Here is a 5,561-nt window from a genome sequence, read left to right as displayed (position 1 = left end):
AAAAAGAGAAACAATAAGAGCCACTGCTGTAAGAAGTAAAACCAGAATCTATACTTACTAAAATATATTTTAAAAGTGTTACGTTTACATTACAAAAATACAAGAATTACAAGTGAACAAGAAAATGTGTCGCATAAAAGGAGAAAATACGTAGTTTAAAAAGATCTCTAAAAAGGCCTATATTCTGCTGAAAATTATCCGAAAACAATTGGAGCAATATGTCAACAGAGAACTGCCAGATGTGCAGGCTGGCTTTAGAAGAGGTTGTGGTACTAGGGATACTAGAGCTAATGTTAGATGGATCTTGGCAGAAAGCAGAGAATACCAAAAAAAAAATGTCTATCTGTGCTTCATTGACTATGCAAAGGCTTTTGACCGTGTGGATCATAACAACCTATGGCTGACTCTGAGAAGAATGGAAATCCCAGAACATTTGATTGTGCTTATTCAAAACTTAATACTTGGACCAAGAGTCAGTCTTCAGAACAGAACAAGGGGATACTACATGGTTTAAAATCAAGAAGGGGGTCCAACAGGGATGTATTTTGTCTCCATACCTTTTCAATCTGTATGCAGAACAGATTATCCGAGACTCTGAGCTGTACGAGGAGGAATGTGGCATCAGGATTTGTGGAAAAGCCATCAACAATCTGTGTTATGCAGAGGACAATCCTGCTTGCTGAAACTGAGGAGGACCTGAAGCACTTGCTGCAGATTGTTAGGGACTGCAGCCTTCAATACGGATTGAAGCTCAACATAAAGAAAACAAAGGTTCTCACCACTGTGCCAATTGGCAGCATCAGTATGAATGGTGAAGAGATTGAGATAGTTAAGAGTTTTAGTTTACTTGGTTCCACAGTCAACATTCTTGGTAACAGCAGCGAGGAAATCAATAGATGAATTGCACTTGGAAAGTCATCTGTGAGGGGCCTCCCGAGAGTACTGGAAAGCAATGACCTCAGACTGGAGACTAAGGTGCACCTGATCCAGGCTATCGTCTTTGCAATTATGTGCTATGTATCGGAGTGTTGGACAATGAGTAGAAATGATAGAAAGAGAATTGATGCCTTTGAGCTGTGGTGCTGCAGAAGAGTGTTGAATATACCATGGACTACTAGGAGAACCAACGGGTTTGTCCTGGAGAGGGTGAAGCCATAATGCTCCTTGGAGTCAAGGATTCTGAAGGTTCGCCTGACATACTTTGGTCATGTTTCAAGGAGGAACTGGTCCTTGGAGAGGTACATCATGTTTGGGAGAGTGGAGGGACAGTGCAGGAAGTCCCTCGAAGAGATGGATCAATTATGTGATTGGAGTGTTGAGAATGAGTGTGTTTGAGATGGCAAGGTTGGCACAGGGTAGAGCAGCGTTTAGGGCTCTTATCCATAGGATCACTGTGAGTCACAAGTGACTTGGTGGCACATAAGAACAACAACAAACAACAAAAAGGCCTAGATGTTAGAGCTAAAAGACGACTTTCTAAAGCTATTATAAATATGTTATAAAAGTGAAAGAAAACTATGTTTTAAGATGTAAAAGTAAAAAATGTGACAATGCATATTAAATGGAATGTGTCAATGAAAAAGTAGAAATAATAAGAACAAAATGGGAAGTTAGAAAATGAATAACATAGCAGATTATTTTTCTCTCTCCCAAAAATCACCAGATAAACTCAACAGCAATTGTAACCTGACAGAAGAACGGATGAACTTGAAAATAAAGCAATGGATGGTATCAAATTTGAAAGCCAAAACTATTGAAAAAGAAAAATACACAGCCTTGGAAATATTTTCAATATGACTAAGCACATAAAACATATGCTTCTTGTTTAAGAGAGAAGTCACCAAGGGGAGGAGCCAGAAAATAAAAAGAAAAAAGAAACTTAAAATTATGAAATAGCAATAAAGTCTTTCCAAGTTAAGAAAAAAGTCATTAACTTAAGCACCTAACAACTCCAATGAACCTTAAGTAAGATGAACTGATATCCATATGTGTTCTAATAAATCTTTTAGACATCGAGGCAACGTAGCATCTTGAAAAGAACAAGAGGAAAGTGACTTGTCACGTTCAGGAGAAGCACACTGTGATTAACAACTGACTTATAATTTAACAAAAAGTCAATTTTGGCACATATTTCAAAAGTAAAATAAAATTGTTGAGAGCAGAATTATCTTATAAAAACATAGTAAGTATTTATTTCTTGCTGAACAAAAATATAAGGGATCATAACTCAAATTCATACAAAATTAATAAAAACCATAAGCAAAGATTATTATGTAGCTAAAATTAAAATATGATAGATTTATTTCTCTTATTATTTAAAAATATGAAACAATCCTTTTAAACTATAATTTTTATCAATAAAGTATACAAATATTACATATGCGACAATTATTTCACAAGCAAAAAGGTGAAATTAAGTCAACATTAAACACAATTTTTACATTTTTCTCTAGAATTAAGTTAGGCCTTAAAGACATAATAATTAAGTGTTCATGTACACTAGTCCAATTGGCAGAACCATATTAGATGGAGAAGAGATTGAGGTTGTTAATAATTACAGGTTGTTCAGATCCACAATCAACATTATTAATATCAGCAGTCTGGAAATAAAAAGATAAATTGCGCTGGGAAAATCGGCTGTCATGGGAACTCTCCTGAATGCTGAAGAGCAACGATGTCAGAAGAAATACAAAGGTGCCCCTAATCCAGGCCATGGTATTCTCAATTACTTGATATGCTTCAGGGATGTGGACAAAAACTAAAGATGACAGAAAAATAGATCCCTTCGAGTTGTGGTGCTGGAGAAGAGTCTTGAGCATACCATGGATGTCGAGAAAACAAATTGGTCTTTCTTGGAGAGGGGGAAATCAAATTTCTCCTTAGAGGCTAAGATTTTGAAGCTCCATCTCACTTATTTTGGGCACGTGGCCATCATGCTCTGAAGGGTGAACTGACAGCGCAGTAGTGGGGGACCCTGGATGAGATGGATTGATACAGTGACTGGGGTCATGGGCGTTGACGTATTGGAATTAGTGAGACTCACTTAGGACAGGGAAAGGTTCAGAGCTGCTGTACATAGTGTCTTTATACAGCACGGGCAACTCAATGGCAGTTACAAGCAATAGCATACTATAACAGGTTTGGAAGCAGGAGTGGCATTCACTTCCTAAGTAACATGCCTCCAGAAATTCTAAGAACTTTGATAAATGTCAATAGTTATAGAAGGGCTTCAGGCCTTTGGTTCACAGGGTTACTATCAGTAGTCCTCGACTCGAAGGCAATGAACAACAACAATAACTTGCTAATCCAAAGGTTAGCAGTGCAAACCAGTAGCTCTGTGAGAGAAATGAACTTCTATAGTTCAATTGCTCCTGTAAATACTACAGCCTAAATAATCATTTGAGCAAATTCTGTCAGATGATACTGCATTGAGATAAACTCTTTCAGTGGCATTCAACAAGCAAATAGAGATTAATAAAAAAAAGATTATGATCAGTAAGATTTATATTCCGATTCCCAGAGAACCACTTAAAAAAGTGAAACAATAAAGAGTAAATAAATATAAATAGAACTATAGAAAATAATATTGAACTAAAAAAAGTTACAGAAACAAAAATAATGATTCTAGACACATAGTAAAACAGTAGACATAAATCAGTCATATCAGTAATTACACTAAAAACGTCAATAAAAGATAGATTTTTTTTCAGACTAAAAAGACTCACAAAATGTTTTCCCTAAAGTGATACTGATTCCATCTTCTATTTCATTGTCAATTCAATTCAACAACTCTCTGTGTATACTGCCTTAGAAAAAGTTAAAGGGCACTTTGTCGAATGTCAATGCATTTTATCTTATATTTTTATAAGATTTCTATCCATTTATGAACAGTCATAATTTTAGTATCTTCTATTTTCCGCCAGACTATATTCATTACAATTTATTCAAAAGTCATGATAATCAGTGAAATAGTCCTCTCGTCTTGTTATTGAAGAGTGTCTTTATTTTTGGTACAGAAATTCTGTGTATTCTTTTGATGCTTCTTTGATCTTTCAGGATTTTGCCCATGATATCTTTCATTATTGCAACTCAAGGCTTACATTAGTTTTTCAGTTTTTTTTCAGCTTGAAAATGTCAAGGACTTTCTTTTTAAATTCTCTGACTCCAGCTTTGTACATTTTGTTATAATACATTGTTTTGTCTTCAATTTGCGTTGCCCGTTAAAATCTTTTATTCAACATTTACTTTGGCATATCATCACTTTGTTTTGACCTCTCAACATTCTAATGAAATTTTCGTAGTTTCGTCTGACATCTATTTTGAGATATTTCTTTCTCCTCAGTCTTTGTAATGAATGGCCTTTTGCATTATATCCTTGATTTCATCCATTAGCTCCTCGGGTCTTCGCTCATTGGTAATCAAGACTTCAAACATATTCTTAAGCTGATTTTTTTAAATCAAGTAGGAGACACTTGATTCTTGTGGATTGGTTTTTATCTTCTTCATTTTAAATTTGAATTTTGACATCTGATCTGTACCCTAGACAGCAACTGCCCTGGTTCTGACTGCTGATATTGGGCTTCTCCAATGATTCTTTTCACAGATATAGAAAATTTGAATCTTATGAAGTCCGTCCAGTGAAGCCTATATGTAAAGTAACCTTTTGTGTTTCTCAAAAAAGGCCTTTGACAAAATTTAACATCCCTTCCTGGTTAAAACATGAAGCAAAATAGGAATGAGAAGGTATTTCCTCAACATGGTGAAGAGTATATATGCAAAACCACTGCCTAACTTCCTTCTCTTTGGAGAGAGATCACACACATTCCCCCTAAGAACAAGAATTAGACAAGGATGCCCACTGTCACCACCCCTATTCAATTAGTACTGGAATCAGTGAGACAAATAATGAAGAGAAATAAATGAGGAATCCAAATTGACAAAGAAAAGGTAAAATTATTTCTATAGGCAGATTATATGAAAACATACTTATAAAATCCTAAAGATCTAGCAAGAAAACTGTTGGACATAGACTACTAATTCAACAATAAGCAGGGCATAGGATCAATATAAAGAAATCAGAAGGATTTCTCTACAGTAACAAAAAGCACCAAAGACAGAACTAAGAATAATAATTCTAATTCCAATAGCTAATCACAAGATTAAATACTTAGGAACAAACCTAACTAGAAATACAAAAGATCTATGTAAAAACAAGTTAAAAAAACCACAACAACAAAACACCTCACTTCAAGGGACAAAAAGAGGCATAGAAAAATCAAGAATATATCATGCCCATGGATAGGAAGACTCAATATCATGAAAATGACAATGCTACCAAAAGCAATCTACTAGTTCAATGCAATTCCAATACTAATACTAGTTTTATTCTTCAATGAGATGCAAAATGAAATTTCCATTTTTTTCTGGAATGTCAAGACTCTTAATATAAGTAAAGCAGTAAGATAGGCGGCATCACACACTCTGATCTCAAATCCGAGTACACAGCCATAGTAATTAAGAACGCATGGTACTGGTACGTCAACAGACACATAGATTAATGG

Source organism: Elephantulus edwardii, unplaced genomic scaffold, assembly GCF_000299155.1.
Source record: "Elephantulus edwardii isolate Elephantulus edwardi_28Jun2011 unplaced genomic scaffold, EleEdw1.0 scaffold00069, whole genome shotgun sequence".
Lineage (NCBI taxonomy): Eukaryota > Metazoa > Chordata > Mammalia > Macroscelidea > Macroscelididae > Elephantulus > Elephantulus edwardii.
Note: the sequence above shows the minus strand (reverse complement) of the source record.